General features: G+C 36.8%; 1 long non-coding RNA gene across 2 annotated transcripts in view; it reads left to right on the top strand.

Moving 5' to 3' along the window:
- Positions 1-25,250, top strand: part of LOC103236464 (uncharacterized) — a 51,466-nt gene that overhangs the window by 22,605 nt on the left and 3,611 nt on the right. The window contains exons 2-4 of one of the 2 annotated variants that reach the window (XR_012093493.1): positions 4,160-4,471; positions 6,797-6,910; positions 9,650-9,785. This is a non-coding gene — a long non-coding RNA (uncharacterized lncRNA). Of the gene's footprint in view, positions 1-4,159; positions 6,911-9,649; positions 9,786-25,250 lie in introns of both variants that reach the window. The other variant, XR_012093492.1, reaches the window with a different exon arrangement.

Raw genomic sequence — 25,250 nt, 5'->3', positions numbered from 1 at the left:
TATTACAGACCCCAGGAACCCACATGGTGCTCTACCTCACTTTGGCTAAGCTGGTGCCTGAGCTACAAGACAAGGTTCCCTTTGCTATTACCTCTGTTTTTCACAAGCAGAAAGCCCTTCCCCATAACCACGACAGCTGGGAATGTGCTGGGTCCCCCCTGAGGTCAGCATGTCTTTGAGTCTTACCCAAGGCCCATGGTAAGTGCTGCCTGGGTACTGGTGCTGACTATTCAAGATCTGAGGGCTCCTCAGTCAGCAAGTGATAAATCCTGCCAGGACTGGGTCCTTCCCTTCAAAAAGTGGGTTCCTTCTGGCCCAGGCTGTGTATAGAAATGTCATCTAGGAGCTAGGGCCTGGAATGGGGGCCTAAGGACTCTGCCTGGTGCCCTGTACTACTGTGGGTCAGCTGGTATCCAAGTTGTAAAACAAAGTCTTCTCTATTTTTCCCTCTCTTCAACTCAAGCAGAAGGAAGGAGTGTCTCCCAGAGCTGTAAGCTACGCTGCCTTGGGTTGGGTTAGGGCTGGCAGAAGCACTCCCTTAGCTGTCCCAGCTAGTGTCTCACTAGGTCGCATGCCCCCTGCAGTGCACTGAAGTCACATCCAGCATAGTACCGGGACTTGCCCAGGAATTGAAGTCTTTGCCAAAAAAATCTTTGGTTTTTGAAAAATAAATGTAGGCCAGGCACAGTGGCTCACGCCTGTAATCCCAACACTTTGGGAGGCCAAGGCAGGCAGATTGCTTGAGTTCAGGAGTTCGAAACAAACCTGGGCAATATAGTAGAACCCATCTCTACAAAAAGTACAAAAATTATCTGGGCATGGTGGCGTGCGCCTGTAGTGTCAGCTACTCAGGAGGTCGAAATGAACCTGGGAGGCGGAGTTTGCAGTGAACTGAGATTGCAAAACTGCACTCCAGCCTGGGCAACAGGGTGAGACCCTGTCTCAAGGAAAAAAAAGAAAAAAGAAAAAAAAAATGGGTTTTTACATTAAAACAATGACATATTTTTAATATGTTTTATTCTTTAAGTCTAGATTATGACTAAGTAGATATATTACTGTATTAATTTGACTTTTTCACATGCAAAAACTATAGTTCACCCTGCCACTCCATTTTAATTTTAAAATCCAACAAGTTACACCTAAACAATTAACAAAGAAATCTAATTAAACAGCTGGTATAATAGAACTACATTTATGATTAAACTATGTAAATAATAGAATGTATTTTATTAAAACATGATTACAAATTAACTCTGAGTTTAGTTGCTACAAATGAATTTAAGATTCGTAGGCATTTGTCTTTTAAGCCAACAGTTTAATTTGCTTTGATGATTTAAAAGGTTGTTGAATGCTTGAGAACACATTCAGGATGATAAATGACCTCCACTCACATTATCTCTTTAAAATTACTCGGGAAACCCCTTATGTTATCTTGATGCCTTGTTTAGTTTTCTAAATGCAATTTTTCCACACCCTAGTTGTCACAAAATGTCTCTTAGACTGATTTGACTTAATTATGTTCCTTCAGAAATTTAAACTAAAATAAATATATCAAGAGAACAAACAGAAACCGGTACGTTCCAACAAACTTAAACAGAATTAATGATTAGTTGGTAGTAATCCCTTCATAAAGGAGTTTAGCCATTAGTTTATGTGAGGTGACAGCAGGGTTTGATCTTCCAATTCCCAAATATCAAGGTAAAGACCTCAGAACACTGGGACCAATGATTTATAGGTATTATATTAAACTACATGTAATTTACTGATATATTAAAATTGTATCATATAATTAACAATTATTCTTTAGAATGAAAACATTGAGAGGAAATTTAGATTTTGGCTTTTAATTTCTGTTTTAAACATCAAATTATTCTAATATGTTGCTTTGAATGATTATAAAAGATCATTTACAAAACTTACGGAACCTGTTTTTATTCTTACTTACGCTCTTGCTATCTCATTTGAAAATTTTATTTTGTAGGCCCTCTAGTCGGCAGTTCTGATTAAATGGTCTTTTGCTTTTAATACTTTTGAGTAGTAATTTTGATTTCTCCAGAGAAAATCTAATATGAGAGCAGTGTCAATATACATGGAAAAATAAAACAGAGTGGCCAGGCCTGGTGGCTCAAGCCTGTAATCTCAGCACTTTGGTAGGCTGAGGCTGGCGGATCAAGAGGTCAAGAGATTGAGACCATCCTGGACAACATGGTGAAGCCCTGTCTCTACTAACAATAAATAAATAAATAATAAATAAATAAATACATACAAAAATTGGCTGGGCGTGGTGGCACGTGCCTATAATCTCAGCTACTTGGGAGACTGAGGCAGGAGAATCACTTGAACCAGGGAGTCGGAGGTTGCAGTTAGCTGAGATCGTACCACTGCACTCCAGTCTGGCCACAGAGTGAGACTCCATCTCAAAAACAAAAAATAAATAAATAATAATTAAAAAAATAAAAAAGAATGTCAGTGTGTTGTTTTAGGTTAATTCTTGCTGGGTACCAAAAAAAAAATGTTAAACTACAAGAAAAGCTGAAGCTCAAGAAGATAAATTCCATGTCTTTCATTTTTCAAAAATAGATGGTAAATTTTAAAAAGTTTATACTTTTAAAGTTAATATAATTCTTGTAATAATTATGTTAATAGTCAAAGAAAACTAAATATTTCACCTGTGTGTACACAGGTAAAATAAAACTAACTTATGGAAAAAATAAGATTAGCATAAACAATGCCAGAATGCAAAATAATACACCAACGGACATATGTTGAGAAGCAATTCCCCATGCATCTCTAGAATTTCCACACATCTTGTAAAGAAAGGGCATCGACAGATTTTGTACTGGATTATCATTTTAAGAATTTTTCTTGTAGCAAAACAACTTTGTACAAATCGTTTCTCTTTTCAAAGCAGAGGGCAGAATAATATCTTGACCAGCATAATAAATATAATGTTTTCTGGAGTAAAGTTTGGCAGATATGCTAGCAGCCTCCTCCTAAGATTTCAAATTTTACAATCTGGGGATTCCCAGCTGTGGCACAAACCTACTGTGTGTGCGCCTTCCATTTTGGCTATTTTGTATCATAGTCCTGAAGATCATGCTTATTTGAAAAGTATATGATCTAATATTCAATGAGATCTACAGCATAGAGTGGTATAAAAAATAATTTCCAGAGACCCATGGCCTGTTGAAACTAGACCAATAATACTTCCCTAGCTCTAGCCTTAAAGTACAACATTGATTCTATGTGTATAATTATATGCCATGAAAACTTATTGAAATTTAAAATCAAACTCTCAAAACAATGATTAAGTATGGTGGACTTTCCAAAAACTGAGAAAACATGGTGGCTCATACCTGTAATCCTAGCACCTTGTGAGGCAGGAGGAATTTGAGCCCAGGAGTTTGAGACCAGCCTGGGCAACATAGTGAGACACTGTCTCTACAAAAAAATTAAATAATAAAAATAACCAGGCATGTAGTGTGCACTTGAGGTCCAGATTTAATCAGGAGGCTGAGATGGGAGGATCACTTGAGCCCAGGGGGTTGAGGCTGCGATGAACCATGATAGTGCCACTTCATTCCAGCCTAGGTGGTGGAGTGAGACCTTGTCTGGAAAAACGAAACAAAACAAAAATAGGAAAACCCATATAATTTTAATAACATCAATGAATGTGAAATCTATGAATCTAAACTTACCTATCAGAAAGAATAAAAAACTTACCTTCTGTGCACATTCTAATGCAATGGGTGAGTTCGCAGGCATCTCCAGATGTTACAAAGTCAAATTACTTAAAATCACTTCATTAGAAAAATGACTTGCAAAGTGAAGAGTAACCTTAATAAAATTAACTACTCCAGAGAGCACATTAATCAAAAAGCCACATGATGGAAAGCACTCTTAGAGGCAGGAGAAAGAGGTTTCGAGGGAAAACCACAAATCACATAATTCTGCACCACAGAAAGAAAATGCCAGAAGAACACTGTCAATGAATAAACTCTCTGTTTCTAAGTAGAGTGGAGAGAATATAACATCACTTATAGAAAATACTGAATGAGGTTGAACTTAATTTTTTTAATGTTTTTAGAATTACAGGTATTTGATAATTTTTTTAATAAGTAAAATAGTCTTATAGTATAAATTTCCACTTTTATTTCAGAGACAGAAAGAAACCTCACTCTATCCTAACAGCAAAAAGAAGCTAAAAAAGGAAAAAGTATATGTATAGTTGTTAAAGTCTATTTGAAAGCTGAAGAGAAACAGTAATCTACAAACCCGCGTTTCAGAAATCAACTAGCTTCTTCGGAAAGAGGAGACTAAGGACTGTTTCATCGCTGGTGGTAAAGTGGGAGAAGGAAGAATCCACTATGGGCAGGCATAAGGAGGAAACAATTAAAGATTTTTGAAACTTTTAATGTTTATATATAGGTTGGCATAAGAAATTAGAGTACTAGGATGCTACAGCCACAAGGTAAGTCTAAACACATGAGTCTTCACTAAGTATCGTCTGGAGATTTAAGAGATATTCCTTCTATGGAAGGCAAGGTCTTCCTATATACCAGATAGCTGGCCTTCTGGAGAAGGCTGGAGAAGCGGCGCAGAAATTTAGAGAGACATCACTCTAAGATAAGGATGTCTAACCCTCAATCTGTGAACCATACTGGTCAGTGGTCTGCTGGGAACGGGGCTGCGCAGCAGGAGGTGAGCCATGGACCAGCGAGCATCACCGCCTAAGCTCCGCCTCCCATGAGGGAGGCTTCCGCATTAGATTCTCATAGGAGTGAGAACCCCGTTGTGAACTGTGTATGCAGTGGATCTTGGTTGCACGCTCCTTATGAGAATCTAATGATAAATGTGGTGCGCTTGAATCATTACCCCCAACCTCGTGCATGGAAAAATTGTTTTCCACAAAAGCAGTCCCTGGTGCCAAAAAGATGAGGCACCGCTGCTCTAAGACGTTCAGGACATTCTCCATAGACACAACAGTCCTCCCAAGGATGAGGAAGGGCCATGAGACCTCAAATAAATTTCAGTGGGGCTTTCTATATCTTCATTGCTTGCATTGCAGCAACCTCCTATACGTGAGGAAAAGATACATGACATGATCGGGCCAAAGTCCAATCTGTATACTGCATCCACACCAAAGCCACCACTGAGTTCCTGTTCTCACTCCTGAGTTTAATATTCATCACACAACTTCTAGACTATTTTTATTCTTTCAGAAAAAAATGGATTTTTATGGTCAAAATAAAAATGTTCAGACATAAGATGTTAATGATATTGAACCCTTTATAAAGATAATGCCAATATTTAAAAAGCTATCTTCATGTTGAATTTTCTCTTAAAAGATGGATTACAGCGATGCACACTTCAACTTACCACTTGACATGTCAGAGAACACAATTTTTAATGGGCCCTATGTCACACATTCACTTTTACTTGACAGCTGTTTTTTTATTCAGTCTTTATTAGTAACAAGTCAGAAATTGCTATTCAGAAGAATAATACAACTTTGGTTTCTGGCTTTATAACAAATTGGAAGTCCTCACTGTCATCCTCAAGATGAGAAAAAAGCTGAACAAATTGAAAATCAGCATGTATTAGATCCATCAGAGATCTGAGGTCACGGGGCAAACTGCCGCCCTTCAGACTAGAAAGATAAACAGGGGAGTACAGAGCAGCACAGTTTTCCAAGAGCAGAAGCCCTGGAGCAGTTGAAGCCAGTACCGAGGAGAACACTTCAAACTGTAGTTGAATTGCTGGAGGCTGTATGTGCATAAATATGAAAATGTAAAACTGAGGGTTTCCAGTCTTAGGAAGATTCCACCACACTTTTGCAAGCTTTACTTCCGGGAACCCTAACAACTACTCACTGTGAAGATCTGGGAAAACATTCCACTGGTGCTTCTGGCAGGGCTTGGGCAAAAAGGAACCATTTTGAAATATGCCCAGAGCTCTCTATTTTCCTTAATAAGACCTTCACTGAGGGGAACGATTTCAGCAAAGCCTCATGACTGGAGTTGTACCAAAGCCTAACCAACCTGGGAGAAGGCAAATGCTCAACTCCAGTTCCTGTGTAGCTTTTGAAACCATGGTGAAAGGGTTCGAACGAACTCAGGCTTACTAAAAGACTGAGATTGAATTATAGGACTAAGTGTTATTTCCCTCTTCCCACACCGTACCACCATATCAATATTGTATAATAGTGGATTGTAGCCAAAAGAATTGCAATCCTAAGATCCTGCTTGAAGAAGGGGTATCTGAAAAAAAAATCCAAGACAACAGACAAAATAATTAAAAAAAAAATTAAAATTCTAGCCTCTAACATTACAGGGACTGCAAACAGCAAATACACCTAACTCAGTCACATAAATAGAAAACCTCACACTAAATGCCTGTATACCTCAGTTTATTTTACTCTATACATCATGCCTGGCTTTCAACTAAAACTACAAAGTCATGTAAAAGGCAAAAAACACAGTCTGAAGAGACAAAGCAAGCATCAGAACCAGACCAAGATATGAAAATGATTTTGGAATTATCAGACTAGGAGTTTTAAAAACCTACAATTAATATACCAGTGGCTCTAATGGCAAAAGTGGATGACATGCCAGAATGGGCATTGTAAAAGAAAAAAGCAAAAGGAAATGCTAGAAATTGAGAAGAATGTTACAAAAATTATGAATGCCTTTGGTGGGCTCATAGGTAGCCTGACACATATCTTTCTAAGGCAGTGGCCCCAACTTTTTTGACACCAGGGACTGGTTTCATGGAAGACTTTTTTTTTTTTTTTCAGGCGGAATCTAGCTCTGCCACCAAGGCTGGACTGGAGTGATGCTATCTCCACTCACTGCAACCTCCATCTCCCGAGCCGAGTTCACGTGATTCTCCTGAGTAACTGGGATTACAGGTATGTGCCACCATGCCCGACTAATTTTTGTATTTTAATAGAGATGGGATTTCACCATATTGACCAGGCTGGTCTCGAACTCCTGACCTCAGGTGATCAGCTTGCCTCGGCCTCCCAAATAGCTGGGTTACAGGCGTGAGCCACCGAGACTGACTGAAGACAATTTTTTCATGTACCAGGGATTAAGGATGGTTTGGGGATGATTCAAGTGCATTTATTGTACATTTTATTTCTATTATTACACTGTAATATATAATGAAATAATTGTACAACTCACCATAATGTAGAATCAACGCGAGCCCTGAGCTTGCTTTCCTGCAGCTGGGCGGTCCCACCTGGGTGTGATGGGAGACAGTGACAGATCATTATGCATTAGATTCTCATAAGGAGCACACAACCTAGATCTCTCGCATGCTCAGTTCATAATAGAGTTTGAGCTCTTCTAAGAATGTAATGACACTGCTGATCTGAAAGGAGGCAGAGCTCAGACAGTAACGCAAGTGATGGGAAGCAGCGGTAAATACAGATGAAGCTTTGCTTGCTTACCCACCGCTCACCTCCTGCTGTGTGGCCTGGTTCCTAATAGGACATAGATTGTTACTGGTCTGTGACCCAGGGATTGGGGACCGCTGGTCTAATCTAAGATACTTGCTACTTTCTATGTATAATAGTAAATAACTGGCAAGCCACCGTTTGAACTTATAAGTCCATAACAATGGAAACAGTGTTAGGCATATAAACCAATGAAACAGCTTGAATACTTTTACAAGAGACCCACATAAAAATAGATAATTGATGTGTCTGAAGATTCCTACAATTTATGGAAAATAATTGTTTACTAAAGGTGAGGTTATTGGGAAAATACTACATTCAGATTTCTTAGGATGGATTTAAAATTTCCAAATTGATTAAATTCCCAAATGTGACAAGCAAAACTTTTAACCTTTGGAAGAAAGAAAAAAGAATACTTTTACTATGGCAGAGTAAGGATACAAAAATACAAATTACAAAAGAAATGTCTACCAATTACTATCTTTAATTAAAAAAAGATTTCTGCACAATGAGACTTCTTAAATAAAGTTAAAACGATAGAGTCTCATTGCTTTAAAAAATAATCAAAAGATTTGGTAATAGTTAAGTGTTGTCAAGGATAGGGAAGATGAAAACACTGCTCTACTGGAAGTAGAAGAAAGAATGAAAAAAAAAGTTACCAATGGCTCATACACCATGATGACATCTAAAGCAATAAAATGTATTGTTATAAATATATAGATATATAGTAAACAGTATATGAACATGCATGGGATGATACAGAATAATTAGTATTAGGTAGAGATTCACATAACCAATGATGGAAGGGGTAATAAGCTAAGGCACCATATGTTACATTTTCTGTCTATATTCTTAAAAAATATGTCAAAATATTAAGATTCTTAAAAATGTGGATGGAGATTGCACTGATGCTTTAAAAAAGTTGAATTTTTTCTGTTTATTTAACGTATTTAAATGGTTAAATGTTATTTTCTAAAGTTTCATTCTTACAAAAATATGACAAGCAAATTAAGCAAACAAAATGGTTCTTTGTTTTCTAGAGGGAGGATAAATACTTCTCATATAATACATATTTTTGTATAATCATGTACTGTATTCTAGGATGAGTCCTATTTGCTGGTGATGGGAAAATACCTAGCCAATTTGTCTTAAATGATCTCATAATTGATGGGGCAAGGTAGTAAACCAACAGTAAGTTGGGAGTATTATTGGAACACAAATAAGGGGTAACTACATATCCATTAATCAAAATAATTTATGAAAATATTTCATCACTACTTAGACTTAACATAAATTTTTAAATCCTTACTTACTTGACTAAGATGCAACATGACCTCAGTTCCCATGTTTCTAGGCATATCCACCCTTTCCACACAGTTCTCCTAAAAAGCCTCTATTATCCATTGGCATGTTTATTCATTTATTTATTTTTTCCCAGATGTATCAAGAGATACCAAAATGCTTCCCAGTTTGCAGCCATAATACATGCTATTCCTGCTGCCTGGAAGGACTTTTTCATATTTATTGATAAGCCAGCTCCTACTCATACTTACAGTCTATGTTGAAAGTGTATTTTTTCTAGAGAAAACACACTTTAGTATTCTGGCTATCTTAAATCCCTAGTTTATCCCCATTCATAATCTACATATTTCTCTTTTTAGTACTTAATATAACTGTAGCTTAAAAATAAGTTTGCTCACTATCTACCTTACTTGGTACATTGTGAGCTTAACGGAATAAGTAGCTCTATTTGTCCTGGACATTACTGCATAAGCAATACCTGATATGTAGTAAGAAAACTCAAGTTGTTTCCAATTATTTAATTAATATAACAAGAATAAATTAATTTTCTAAGCAGACTATTCATAAATCTATTCAAGCTGTTATTTTTAACAGTTTCAAGTGTTATCATTTCAAAATATAATAATGGGAATTCAAAAGATTCCTTAAGTATGCATAGCAGAACAATATGGCCAAGAAACATATTTGCATATTTGGCTAAGGTTGTAACTTAGTTTTAGATTATGTATGTCTCATTTTTTACCTGTTCCTGGACTTGAAGTGATATTAAGTTATCTTGGCCAGGTAGTTCCTGGGTTGCCTGAACCATCTCTTTCATAATAAGACTTACCTAGATAGAGATAGAATTGGAAGTTACAATGAATAAAATTAAAGTTACTATTTTAGTGTCTGTTATGAGGCTGACTACCTGCAAACTAAGGGTCCTCAGCAAAGGCCTTCCTGTACTGCCGATGTTGCACTCAATGGCCATGAGTCTTTTCTATGAAGGAGAGCAACGTCTGACCTGGATCTGTCATTCACTGTAAGTTATGCTTGCCTTTTAATCTCTCTGAGTTTCAATGCCTGCTATTTAATCTCTCTTTTTCCATTGTAAAATGGGAATAACAATAATAATGGTATTAATAATATTTCTTATATAATAAGTTTCTTAGCATTTCAAAGGTCCTTGATAAATAATGAATATTTATTTATGTTTTCTTTCAGGAGAAAAAAAAACTTATTTTCTTTGCAAGATCCACTATTTCAATAGTTGGCCATTACAGAAGTTCCTCTAAGATATCTGATTATTTTTCTTTTGGCTGTTTATAAGCTGTCAATGAGTTAAAGACATTTTAAATTACACAATTTGGAAGTTAATGGATACATAGACATTTTCTGGTTAGACCCTTCTACATACATGCAAAACATCAATTAGTAATTAATATACTATTATTATCTCCTTAAATATCACCTGACATTTTCTACATTTAAATAGGCAGATGGAATAAAATGAAAGGCTTTTCCTTTCCTACTATTTTACCTTATTTTCTTTCTCTTCTGCTTTCCCTCTTCTCTCCTTTCACTCTTTCTCCCTTTCTTCTTTACATGTAATAACTCCTTATAATCTCATTCTACAAGTATTATTAGAAATGTACTTGAGTACTTACGAGTGTTGTCTTGGATAGTTCATACTAGGAAATAAGTACACTCAGACCAAAGGGGAAATTTCCCAGAATGACTCAGTTATTATATTTGACATTGGAAAGATCTAATCATGCTGTTCCTCTTAGTCCATTAAAAAAATTACTCTTGATTTTCATCCATGTCTTAGTGAACTGTTTTGCTTAGGAGTAAATCATGAGCTTCACAGGACATTCCTGGAGTACAGTGGAATGGTTTTAAGTAGGGAGCATAATATAATTTGTATTTTAGAATTACTTCTTTGACAGCAATGTGGAGAATAAACTGACTGGGAACAAGAATAAAACTAGATGGATCAGAAAAGAGGCAGTTGGAGTAAACAAGGGGAGAAGTTATTAGTGCCTAAAATAAGACAATGGCAATTATCATGACCAGGATGATATAATTTGATATAATTTAAGTTAGACACAGAAGAAGCAGTCTTGAAGTTGTGCAAAAGGTCTGACTTTTCTTTGTAAAACAACCTATTGCATAATAACACGCCCTAGAAGTTATTCATACATAGTGATGATGAAATAGCTCAGGTTGTATCAGTTGTGTCATTTAAAAACAGATAAACAATCAAAAAGGAATATCTACTTATGATTACTATTTTTATTTCTAAAACCCTTTGTAAGAGAGTATTAAATTGAATCAATACTTATTTAAAATCTTCTTCTTGAAAGACACATAGCCTCTCCCAACACAATCTGTCTTTTCTTGTCATTTTTCCTAAAGATGTATAGTCTTTTTTTAGAAAATTAATATTTGCTGGTTATATTAAGTAAATGATTGAAGTAAGGGGCTCTATTTTTGCTCCAATAATACACCCACCTTACTGTTGGTTTACTACCTGGCCCCATCAACCAAGACCCTTTAAGACAAATTGGCTAAGTATCTTCCCATCACCAGCAAATAGGACTGTTCCTAGAATATAGTAAATGATTATACAAAAATGTGTATTAAATGAATAGTATTTATATTCCTTCTAGAAAACAATGAACCAACTTTTTTTCTGTATTTCCTTGTCATACTTGCAAACTGAAACTAGCAGAACATGAAGAAGCTAATAAGGATGAAACTTTGGAAAACAACATTTAACCATTTAAACATGTTAAATAAACAGAAAAGTATCCATCATGCAAAAAGCACCAGTACAATCCCCATTCATATTTTTAAGAATCTTAGTATTTTGCCATATTTTTAAAAATATGGACAGAAATAAAATGTAATATATGGCAAATATAGCTCCTTATACCATCCAGTTCACAACATACCAAAGAAGATAGCGAGCAAACATTTTTAAGCTACAATTATTTTATTCTCATTCGTTTCCTTATATATGTCATGATGTTCTTGGGTTACTCTACATAATTTTCTTTAAAACTCCTTTGTTTCACAGCAGAAAGTGACTGCCAGATTGTCTGCTTCTGTCCTCTGTGTCTACCTGGATCTGTGGAGGAGAAGTTTGGGCAGCTGGAAGAGCAAGTGATTCTAAGTCTTTTGGTACTAAGATCCATCTAATTAGTTTTTGTTATAACAGTCACCAATGACTTTATTCCAAAAAATTAACTTGAGAGTTTCTTGTCTTATGCAGAACAGGGAAATAAAAAGATGAAAAAGTCAAATAAACCTAAGATATATATATATATCTTTTATATATATATATTTTTTTTGAGATGGAGTCTCGCTCCCTCGCCCAGGCTGGAGTGCAGTGGCACGATCTCGGCTCACTGCAAGCTCCACCTCCCAGGTTCATGCCATTCTCCTGCCTCAGTCTCCCGAGTATCTGGGACTACAGGTGCCCGCCTCCACCCGGCTAATTTTTTGTATTTTTAGTAGTGATGGAGTTTCACCATGTTAGCCAGAATGGTCTTGATCTCCTGACCTTGTGATCTGCCCGCCTTGATCTCCCAAAGTGCTGGGATTACAGGCGTGAGCCACCACGCCCTCCCAGTTTAATTACTTTGATAAAAGCTGGAAAAAAACAGAAGACATTTTCATTTTCATCAAGAGGATGCCTTGGAGTTGTGACCTTGAACTGCTTTTTTTTTCTTTCTTTCTTTCCTTTTTTTTAAATATAGCTGCTTAGAATTTTTTTTTTTTTTTTTTAAATGGGCCATAATTTACAGCTCAGGTATTAGGTGGTTCTGTATACTCTGGTGTTCAGAACCTGAGGTGTCTGTTTTACTGGCTGATGAACATTTATGAGGTTTCTATTACTTTTCTATCACAGAAAATACTGCCCCAAACAGTCTTGTGATGATATTGTCTTGTACTGTGAAGATGTAGAAAGGAAAATGCTGGATCGAATATGTATGCATAACTGATTCTAAGGGATACAGGAAAATAGCTGTCAGAATTTACAACAATGTTCAGTTCCACAAGCAATACACAAGCATTCCTGTTTCTCGTCACCTTAGCAAACAAGTATCAACTACCTTATTGCTGCTATGCAATGGGTTAAGTCTATCTTCTGAGTTTTAATTTTCCCTTCTCTAATGATGAAGAAAGTTGAGCATCTTTTTTCAGTATTTAAATAAGTATATGAGTTTCCTCTACCCATAATTGATCTTCAAATATTTTGCTGTTTTCTTCCCGACCCCCCAGCTCCTTTTTATCCTTCTTTCCTTTATTTCTTTCTTCCATTATTTTGTGTATTTCTTAATCAATTCTAGTTATTTTTTTAAAAAAGTAATTTCCACTTTTATTTTGTTTTGCATGTGTATGTTTGTTAGTCAGGTATATTGTGTAGTCCTGAGGTTTGGGGTATAGATGATACCATCCAATAGTAAGTGTAATAGCAAATAGGTAGCTTTTCAGCCCATGTTGCCCCCACTTTCTAGTCGTCTTTAGTGTCGATGGTTCCCATCTTTATGTTTACGTGTACTCAGTGCTTAGCTCCTACTTATAAGTGAGAATATGTAGTATTTGGTTTTTCCTCTCTTGCATTAAATTGCTTAGGATAATGGCCTCGAACTGTGTCTATGTTGCTGCAAAGGACATGTTTTCCTTCTTTTTTGTGGCTTCATAGTATTCTGCAGTGTATATGTACCACATGTTCCTTATAAAATCCACCACTGATAAGCACTTGGGTTAGTTCTATGGTTTTGCTATTGTGAATGGTTCCACAGTGAACATAGGAGTGCATCTGTCTTCTTGGTAGAACAACTTATTCACCCTTGGCTCTATATCCGGTAATGGGATTGTTGGGTTGGATGGTAGTTCTGTTTTTAGTTCTTTCAGAATTCTCTAAATAGCTTTCCACAGTGGCTAAGCTAATTTGCATTTCCACTAACAGTGTATAAGCATTTCCTTTTCTCTGTAGGTTACCAGCATCTATTGCTTTTTTGACTTTTTGATAATAGCCATTCTGAGGTGTGAGATGATGTTCCATTGTGGTTTTGATTTGCATTTCTCTGATGATTGGTGATTATGAACATTTTTTTCCTATGGTTGTTAGTTGCTTATATGTCTTTTTTTTGAGAGGTGTTTGTTCATGTCCTTTGCCCATTTTTTAACGGGGCTATTCTTTGCTTATTGTTTAAGTTCTCTATAGATACTGAATATTAGTCTTTTGTTGGATGCATAGTTTGTGAATATCTTCTCCCATTCTGTAGGTTGTCTGTTTGTTCTGTTCCACGTTTTCTTTGATATGCAGAAGCTTTTTAGTTTACTTAGAAACCTTTTGTCAATTTTTGTTTTTGTTGCAATCACTTCTGGGGACTTAACCATAAATTATTTCCTAAGGCTAATGTTGAGAAGAATGTGTCCTAGGCTTTCTTTGAGGATTTTTATAGTTTGAGGTCTTACACTTAAATCTTTAATCCATCGTTAGTTAATTTTTGTATATGGTGAAAGTTAAGTGTCCAGTTTCAATCTTCTGTGTGTGGCCAGCCAGTTATTCCAGTACCATTTATTGAACAAAGAGTCCTTTCTCTATTGCTTATTTTTGTCAACTTTACTGACGATCAGATGATTGTAGGTGTGCAGCTTTATTTCTGGGATCTCTTTTCTGTTCCATTAGTCTTTGTGTCTGTTTTTGTATTAGTCACTGTGCTCTTTTGATTACTGTGGTCTTATAGTATAGTTTGAAGTTGGGTAATGTGATGCCTCTGGCTTTGTTCTTTATTAAGAATGTTTACTATTTGCTTATGATATGTTGAAACCTTTTCCAGTTTGAAATATTTTTGGTATAGAGGATTACATATAATTATTTAATTTGTGTAAGATAAATTTACATTACCTTTATTTTTGTATAATAAAATTTAATGATATTTACTTTCACTAATTTTTTACATTTTATGTATACCAATTTGTATTCACCAAAGGATATGATTTATTTTAAAATTTTATTTGTGATGATTTAATCTTCAGAAGTGAGAAAAAGAGGAACAGGTGTCATTGTATGCAGGCATAATTTGTTAAAAGAATGTTGATATGTTACTTTGACTATGGAAAGGAAAACGATATACTACATCCTAAGTTTAGAATATACTGTTTTATTTGTTACATGGTTATTATTTGAGATGAATTGGTAACAATGTTTTACCATTAAAATTTTAATTTCTAAGCATGCCTTGCTTTAATCAGAACTGTGTACTAATGAACAGAAAAAGACATTAACCTAGCCATATCTTTACTAAAGCGGTGTTCTGGCCTCTAAAATTATACCCAATTTGGAATGAAAACAGAGAGAATATGTGGAGTGCAGCCACCTCTGCTTTCTTTTTCTACTGAACAAATAGAAAATCTTATCTTTTTTTGTTCGTTTGTTTTTGAGTGACTGGTATTAAGCTTTCTCATTTTAGATAATATGTGCATCCTGGATAGAGATGAATAAATCAACAACTCTTTTAATCCCAATAGCTAATTTCATGGCCATTTGGCATAATCAGATAACAAACAATTCAATTCCTATTTAAGAAGAAAACATTTTAGAGAATGAAAGATAGCAGGGATTAAAATCTTATTTTAAAATACACTTGGTTAATCTAACAGGAATTCCAAACAGAGGTGTATCATCAAGTCATTTCTACAGATTCTTCTTTACAGTTTGATCTATTTTACTACATTGCCTATAATTTATTGTGGAGTAGACAGCACTCATTTTATCCAAGTAATTCTATAGCTGAGTATCTCTCCCTTCCTTCATAGGTAAGACAAAACAGACTAAAGGAACACATTTTAAAAGCATAATATAAATAACATCTCCTTAAAGTCTACCAAAGTCTGGAAAGTAATAATATAAATTAATCTAATTAAGGCAGAAAAATAACCACAAAATTATCTAGTTTATAATTTTAGATGTATATTTTAACAGTTTTAAAAGAATCAGTGTTCACTTTTTTTTTCTTAAATGAAGAAAATAACCAGCTGCAACTCCACAGCAATTAACATGTTGCTGTATATTAGTTCAGGTCTTTAATGTGTAGAAATTTCTGCACAGGCATGAGAGTACATGTACACACACACAAATGCACAAACATAGCATTGAACTTAATGAATTCCTTTTTATTAATTTTCCTAGTAAAATATAAATAAAATATTGTATAATTTTTACATAACACAGATAAACTGAAGTTTCTCTTGACACATTCTCTTACAGCTTTTCACTCTGCTTACCAATTGTCTGTCCTCTTTACAGAGGAAATCATTGTCATTATTCTGTTGTATGTCTTTCTAGGCATTTTTAAATTATTTTTATTTATTTATTTATTTTATTAATATTTGTTAACATTTGAAAGGGCTATATTTTTTAAATAAATGATGATATAAATTATTGTAAAATTTGTTTTTTCCACTTAATAGTATATCTCAGATATTTTTTATATAATAGTATATCTCAGATATTGTTTATATCAGTATATCTCATTCTCTTATTTCTTTTAATTTCTGCATATTATTCAATTGTATGAATGTAATCCCATCCTTTCATTTCTTTTTGATTCTTTCTTGTTTATATCTCTCTCCTTACATAACCAATCTTGCATACTGTCTACTTTTCCCATTAGAGTCATTAACATATTAGTTATAGATATTTTGAATTACCTGTTTGGTAATTACTACATCTGTGTTGTATTTGAGTTTTGTTCTGACGCTTGCTTTGTCTCTTCAGACTTTGTCTTCTTTCTTTTATAATTCCTTGCTCTTTTTTGTTGTTGAAAGCTGGAAATATTGAACTGGGTAAGAGGGAGTGAGGTAAATAAACCATTAGTATAAAGATTTAGGTTAATCTGACTGGGAATTGGTCGGTTTTTAATGTTTGCTATAACAATAGGTTCCAAAAGCTTAAAATTCCTCTAGTGTTCTTGTTTTTGTCTCTCCCCTTGCCTTTTTTACTCTCCTTTGTTCTGCTTTTCTGAAACAGTCTGTGTCTTTCAAGTCTTTCAGCTGTCATCCACTGTTGTTATACTTGTTGGAAGCTTGTTGATCTGGTGGTAGGATGTGGGGGAGGGGAACACTCAATCATCTTCTGAATAAGTTTCAATGCTTTATCAGGCCTGTTTATCAAGGCCTTAGCCTTCACAAGTATTTCCTAGCCCTCATCCTGGGGTACAGTATATACTCCCCTGTCTCTTTCCTCCCTTAGCTATAGTGTTTTTAACCTATTTTCTTGAATTTCTGTCATCCAGACTGTGTTGTTCTCCACATTCACCCCTCATCCAATTAAGTGTAACAGAAAGACTGCAGTGCACAATGTTAGGCCGGAATTCCCTTCTCTCATTTGTAATGTGATTTTAGAGTTTTTCTTCGTGAATTTCTTTACCCCGGATATGAGGCCTTTCATAGGAATTAGAGTCTAGAAGAGTTTCAGGATGTTTAATCTACCCTTTTTCTTGCTGTTAATAGAAAACCCAAACTTTAAAATATTTTATTCTGAACCAATATGAGTGATCATAGCCTAGGGAACAGTCTTAAGAGGTCTTGAGAAAGTGTAGGCAAGGCAATCAGCTTACAGTTTGGTTTTATGCATTTTAGGGGGACAGGAGTTACAGGAAATGAGATGAATCAATTTATGGAAGGTATACATTGTTTTGACCCAAAAAGGCAGAACATTTCAAAGTGAGGCTTACATTTCATAACTGGATTCAAGGACTTTCTGATTGACAGTTGATCGAGAGAGTTAAGTTTTATCTAAAGACTTAAAGTCAGTAGAAAGGAATGCTTGAGTTAAGGTAAGTGGGGTTGTGAAAGCTGGATTAATCTGTTCTTGCATTGTTATAAAGAAATACCCGACCGAGCATGGTGATTCACGCCTGTAATCCCAGCACTTTGGGAGGCTGAGGCAGGTGGATCACCTGAGCTCAGGAGTTTGAGACCAACCTGGACAACATGGTGAAACCCCATCTCTACTAAAATACAAAAATTAGGCGGGCGTCGTGGCAGGTCCCTGTAATACTAGGTACCTGGGATGCTGAGGCACAAGAATCGCTTGAACTCTGGAGGTGGAGGTCGCAGTGAGCTGAGATTGTGCCACTGGACTCTAGCCTGAGCGACAGAGCGAGACTTTGTCTCAAAAATAAAATTAAAATTAAAATAAAGAATAGAATATTATACAACTTTTAGATAATACAGATAAACTGAAGTTTCTCTTGAAACTTGAAATTACCCAAAACTGGATAATTTATTTAAAAAAAAAAAAAAAGAGGTATAATTGACTCCCAGTTCTGAAGGCTGTGCAGGAAGCATAGTGGACTGTGCTTCAGGGGAGGCCTCAGGAAGCCTCTAATCACGGCAGAAGGCAAAGGGGAAGAAAAGCATCTCATGTGGTGGGCACAGGGGCAAGAGAGAGAATGGGGAGGTGTCACACACTTTTAAATGACCGGATCTTATGAGAACGTAGTCACTTTTGTGAGGCCAGTACCAAGGGGGATGGTGCCGAACCATTCATGAGAAATCCACTGCTATAATTCAATCACCTCCCACCAGGCTCTCCAACATCAGGGATTACAATTCGATAGGAAATTTGGTGGGGACACAGATTCAAACCAAATTATTCCACCCCTTGCTCCCCCACATCTCATGTTCTCATATTGCAAAATGTAGTGATGCCTTTCCAACGGTCCGGTCCTCCAAAGTCTTAACTCATTCCAGCATTAACTCCAAAGTCCAAAGTCTCATCTAAGACAAGGCTAGTCCCTTTTGCCTATGAGCCTATTAAAAAAAAAAAAGGAAAAGAAAAAAAAAGTTATTTCCAAGATACAATGGGGGTATAGGCATTGGGTAAATGCTGTCATTCCAAAAGAGAGAAATGGGTCAAAAGAAAGAGGCTACAGACCCTGTGTAAGTCCAAAACTCAACAGGATAATCATTTAATCTTAAAGTTCCAAAATAATCTCTCTTAACTTCATGTCCCACATCCAGGGCACACTGGTGTGAGGGATGGGCTCTGAAGACCTTGGAAGCTCTGTCCCTGTGGCTTTGCAGGGTTTGCCCCTTGAGGCTGCTCTCATGGGCTGGCATTGAGTGCCTGTGGCTTTTCCAGGCACAGGTACAAGCTGCTGGTGGATCTACCATCCTGAGGTCTGGAGGATTGTGGTACCCTTCTCACAGCTCTGCAAAGCAGTGCTCCAGTGGGGACTCTGTGTGGGGGTCTCTAACTCCACATTTCCCCTCTGCACTACCTTAGTGCAGGTTCTTCGTGAGGGCTCCACCCCTGCTGCAGGCTTCTTCCTGGGAACCCAGGCTTTTCCATACATCCTCTGAAATTTAGATGGTGGCTCCCAAGCCTCAACTCTTACCCTCTGTATATCCACAGGCTTAAAACCACATGGAAGTCGCCAAGGTTTATGGCTTGCACCCTCTGAAGCAGCAGCCCAAGTTGTACCTGGGCCCCTTTGAGCCACAGCTGGAGCTGAAGCAGCTAAGATGTAGATAGCAGTGTCCTGGAGCTACACAGGGGAGCAGTTCCCTGGACCTGGCCCACTAAACCATTCAGTTCTCCTAGGGCTCCAGGCCTGTAATGGAAGGGGCTGTGATGAAGTCCTCTGAAATGCCTTTAAGGGCTTTTTCCCATTGCTTTACCTATTAGCCTTGGCTTTTTACATATGTACATTTCTGTAACCTGTTTGAATTCCTCACTTGACAATGTGCTGCTTTTTTTTTCTTTCCCCATATGGCCAGGCTGCAAATTGTTCAAACTTTTATGCTCTCCTTTCCCTTTAAATATAAGTTCCAACTTTAGGCCATTTCTTTGCTCAGGTATATAAGGGTAGGCTGTTGGAAGCAGCCAGACCACATCTTGAACACTTTGCTGCTTAGAAATTATTCTGCCAGGTACCCTAAATCATCACTCTCAACTTCAAAGTTCCACAGATCCTTAGGGCAAGAGCACAATGCAGCCAGGTTCTTTGCTAAGGAATAATGCATGTGACCTTTGCTTCATTTCCTAATAAGTTCCTCATTTCCATCTGAAACCTTGGCAGTCTGGACTTCACTGTCCATATTCAATCAGCATTCTGGTCACAACCATTTAACGAGCCTCTAGGATGTTCCAAACTTCCCTTCATTTTTCTACTTCTGAGCCCTTCAAACTCTTCCAACCACTTCTGCCTATTACACAGTTCCAAAGTCACTTCCACATTGTTAGATCTCTGTATAGGAGAACCCCACTACTCAGTACCAATTTTCTGTGTTAGTTTGTTGTCACATTGCTATTAATTTAAAGAAATATCTGAGACTGGGTAATTTATAAGAAGAAAGGTGTAATTGGCTCACAGTTCTGCAGGTTGTACAGGAAACAAAATGGTTTCAGCTTTGCGGGAGGCCTAAGCAGGCTTTCAACCATGGTGTAAGGCAAAGGGGGAGCAAGGCATCTCACATGGCAGAAGCAGGAGCAAGAGACAGAATACAAGGGAGGCGTGACACACTTTGAAATGACCAGATCTCATGAGAACTCACTCACTATCATGAGGACAGTACCAAGGGGGGTGGTGTTAAACCATTTATGAGAAATCTACTTGTGTGATCCAATCACCTCCTACCAGGGCCCACCTCCAACACTGGGGATTTCAATTCGACATGAGATTTGGAGGGGACACAGATCCAAAACATGTTTGTGGCAAGGCTCTTGTTATGTCGATGAAGCCTCAATAGGTAGCAGCCTTTAGAGACAATATGGTAAATCTCTCTTTTTGGATCTTAAAAGGTGTTAGACTCTTAGTTAATCTCTCCTAGATCCAGGAAAGGCTTGACCACATCAATAGAGACTCTCATAGAAATTTACCCCCACAAAAGATTACTTTGCAGGGTCATTTCAAAATATATCAAAGAAATATATTTTAGGGTAAAATATTTTAATTTTCTTCAGGGCCCACTATCTGTCATGTGATGCTATACGAGTCAGGCTGAAATCTGGTATCCTATTGCCACAAAGAGCCTGTTTTGTCAGTCTTATGATATCTATTTTAAGGTTAATGTTGGTCAATTGTGCCTCAACTTTCAAAAGTTATAATGAGGCATGTTGACCTCCTTTCCTGTCATGGCCAGGAATTCAGTTTTTTAGGTTTCTCAGGAGTCCTCTTTGCCAAGAGGGGCTCTGTGTAGTCATTTGGGGGGTTAAGGATTTTATTTTTTGTTTATGTTCTCCCACTTCCTGACAAGATTTGCCAGAAGCAGCATCAACAGCCAAATTTTCATTTTGTTCCACATCGTTACTGAGGTAATATGACTACCTGCCATGGGTCCATTAGGTCCCTTGCTGGAATCCTTATGGCTAACGGACTTAAAGCCAAAGACTTACAGCCAATTAAATATTTAAGTCAGACAGGAATGGAGGTAGGCATGTATTCACCAACCCTTAAAAACCTTTTAAGCAATGTAAGAGCCAAAAACCAAAAGCCAAATAAAAGGTTACAAAATTGACTTATCTCTAAGTTTTACCCATTGAGTTACTGTAATCTTGGTTTTAGTTACACATTTTTAGCAATTATCTTTACAAAACATAAACTCTTTCTTGAAACCATTTGAGCTAAGAAATTTCAAGACTTTTGTTGTGCCATAATGCTTTTTGTGGTCTTTTTAGTAATTTGTTCTAAGGTGGCCAATAAATTTCTTATTATATATCTGTTTGCATGAATCTCATAACTGAGAACACCTGTACCCAGGAAGCTTTGTCACTAGGTTTCTTGATATCCTCTCAGTAATTTTGTTTTAATTCTATGGGAAGCAGAATGCCCAGGAGTCAAAGTCTCCCAGTTTGCTAGCTAAATGTTTAGGCATCTGTGTGTCCATCCTCAACTGGGAGAATCTGAACTAATTCTGTTCTTCAGATTTGGTCCTCGCAATCTCGTGTGTTCACCTCTTCCATGATAGTCCCTGTACCTAGAGGCAAGGTGCTCATATAGTATTAGCAGCAGGGTGCTGGTAAGGAAAACAGATTTAGCTCAGTGAGATTCTAAATAGTTTTTAAATTTTGGAGATAGCAGGCAGAAAGAAAAAGGTAATCTTTGTTGTTTTACTCAATTTCATAAGCTACAAATGGCTCAAAAGGAAAAAGGTTTTGTGTATTTTCACTTTGGTAAACAAAACTGAAACATTTTTTCCCCAATTTAAAACTTTTAATTTAAGAGTAAACTTTAACGTCGAAAATGCAAACTTGGGGAGGGCAGAAAGGTCACACACAAGGCTACCACTTCACACCTGGAGGGTTGCACAGTGGTTGGGCAGAGGCACTCCTCACTTGCCAGACTGTGGGACGGCCGGCCAGAGGCGCTCCTCACTTTCCAAATGGTGCGGCAGCCTGGCAGAGGCGCTCCTCACTTGCCAGACGGTGCGGCGGTCGGGGAGAGGGGCTCCAAAATGGATAGCATTAATAACATTTTACACAAAAAGGAATTAAGGCCAGCCTAATTCTGACAATGACAGGAAAAAGAAGTTAACGGGTAGTTAAATATGTAAATTATTTAGCATCAATTAATGCATAGAACGAATTATGTTAATTTTTATAGAAGAAAAGTTAATAAATGTTTTAATGTCTTTGTATACAGGCCAGTGTTACATGCAAGCATGACCCTCATGACATCCACCACTGGTACACCAAGGTCACTCCATCAACTCACACCTATTATCCTCATAGCTCTTTCAGGGGAGGAAAAATACCTAAAATGTATTCAGGAATAGGTTGGCTTAGTACAAAGACGGAAGATAAAATTGACTTCTATTGTAGGATAGCCCCAGACAAGTGATTTGAAAAGGAATTTTGCATGGAAATTCTCTTAATGAACAGAGTTTGGGGGAGTGCACTTGATTGTCCACTCTGTGTGGGGAGAACTGACCATGGGAAGGTTACTGATAAATCATGAGCAGAAGAAAAAAATGTACTGAGATAAATAATGAGGTGCACATTACTTTATCCTGAACAGTTTTGATTAAAATCATTCACATTTTGAAGAATGCAGCTACAACATTTACAGAAGTCTTCCATCAATCCTATACAAATCGAATTAGGACATTTAAAACACTTCTTGATTTAAATATAATAGTATATATCAGAAAAAAACCCTGCTTGACCATAAATTTAGTAGGATCACTGAAACAGTGAGATAAGTTTAAATTTAAATCTAATACAATACTTTATTCAAATTTAGAACTCACTATGCGTTGTGTAAGCACGAGTTGGTGATTAATGGAAAGTCGAGAATGTAAGTTTCCAGGAAGCACAATGATCCTTGTCAAATGACATGTACTTTTCTTTGTTTAATATTTAACACAGAGGGCTGGGCGCAGTGGCTCACGCCTGTAATCTCAGCACTTTGGGAGGCCGAGGCGGGTGGATCACGAAGTCAGGAGATCAAGACCTTCCTGGCTTACACAGTGAAACCCCGAAAAATGCAAAAAAAAAAAAAAAAATTAGCCGGGCGTGGCAGCAGGCCTCTGTAGTCCCAGCTACTTGGGAAGCTGAGTCAGGAGAATGGCGTGAACCCGGGAGGCAGAGCTTTCAGTGAGCCGAGATTGTGCCAGTGCACTCCAGCCTGGGCAACTGAGCGAGACTCTGTCTCAAAAAAAAAAAAAAAAAAAAAAAAATTTAACACAGAACAAGTGATTCATATTTAAATACATCAACAAGAATTGTCACATGAGGAATTCCCATATGAAACTATTTGTGTACAATTCATAACTGAAAATTATATGAGCTTATCATATTCTCTCCCATTCCAAGCAAACTTGTAGAATAATGAGCCATCATGTTTCCTATAAAATGCCACTCCACATATTGGAGAATCAATAAATTTTAAAATGAACAGTTGTAGTGCATTAGTCGATCTTGTCTTTAATATACAATTTGTCTCTCACACTAATTTTGAGAATAGCAGCAAATTCTGATCAAGCTATAAACATATAATGGAATTTGGCACAGCAAGTGCAATTGAAATTCCTACTTGTTTAGTTTTGTACAATGTCCTTTACTATGATTGATCTAATATTTGAAGGGGCCAGACTTGTGAATTAAATATGATATGAATATAATAGATACCACAATTCCTGAAGTCCTTACAGTTTTGAGGGTCACACCAATTCTCCCGCAGTGTAGGATAGTAGTATTATGAAATTTTTTTTCTGGGAGTGGTGAAAGGCAGTTTTAGGGAGTTACATTTGGCCCTTCTTACAACAATAACTCTTACTCTACAAGTCCAAGGCTTACTCTACAAACCTTGAATGAATGAATGTTCTGCTACCTTCTAAGTATGTCTATTAGGATTTTACTCCTAATTGGCATATGTCTCTCCCTAACAAGAGGGCCACAGTGATGCCTTGGTCCCCAGGTATTAGTGTAACCTTAAATCATGTATCAAGAGCCCTCACAAGATCTAGGTACTGCCTTTTTCCTGTGTATTGATATCAGAATAAATGACCATATGTCCTTTTGGGAAAAAATTCAAGGGATCACTCTTCTGTACACCTGCACAACTGTTATAGGGTGCTTTTCTTAGAACCTGGCTTCTACTTCAACGAAAAGTGTCTGAGCAAAAGAACTGCTTCGTTCTGAAAGTGGGCACAGAGTCACGACTTTTCATTACAACAGTAGACTTTAAGCTTGTGCTTTTCTTTCACTTTCTTTTTTGTTTGTTTGTTTCATTCCATCCTCATGAAAAGCATTTATTAAGAAGCTTTTGTCTATAGATGGTGACATGTATTCAAATCTTCACCCATAAAACTTTGAGAAAATAAGTCATTCTTAGAAGCTTAATGTTCTGGAGAGTTACAAATTTGTTGCATTAAACACTAGAACTTCATTTTTAATAATCACTTTAGTTGGAAATTACACTAAAATGGATTACATCCTTTTTTCTTCTTTCTAATTTAGCTTGTTAAGATTGATTTAAACTTTGCAATCTCTTTTTTTTTATCTTTCTTCTTTAAATCAGCTTTATTTAGGTATAAGCAAACACAATAAAATTCACAAACTTTAAGTATACAATTTGATTAATTTGACAAATATATACTGTCATGTAACCATCACTATAATCATGATTTAGCCATTTTCCTCACCCCAACAGATTCTCTAGGAAGTTTTCCAAGAAATGGAATTTTTGGGTCCTATAATATGCATATTGTGCTAGTCTGTTTTCATGCTGCTGGTAAAGACATACCTGAGACTGGGAAGAAAAATAGGTTTAATTGGACTTACAGTTCCAAACAGCTGAGGAGGCCTCAGAATCATGGCAGGAGGCAAAAGGTATTTCATACATGGTATTGGCAAGAGAAAATGAGGAAGAAGCAAAAGCAGAAACCCCTGATAAACCCATCAGATCTCGTGAGACTTATTCACTATCATGAGAATAGCATGGGAAAGACTACCCCCAAAATTCAATTACTTCCCCCC

The sequence above is a fragment of the Chlorocebus sabaeus genome, chromosome 7 (assembly GCF_047675955.1).
Source record: "Chlorocebus sabaeus isolate Y175 chromosome 7, mChlSab1.0.hap1, whole genome shotgun sequence".
In the NCBI taxonomy this organism is placed as follows: Eukaryota; Metazoa; Chordata; class Mammalia; order Primates; family Cercopithecidae; genus Chlorocebus; species Chlorocebus sabaeus.
Note: the sequence above shows the minus strand (reverse complement) of the source record. Positions and strands in the feature narration are given on the sequence as shown.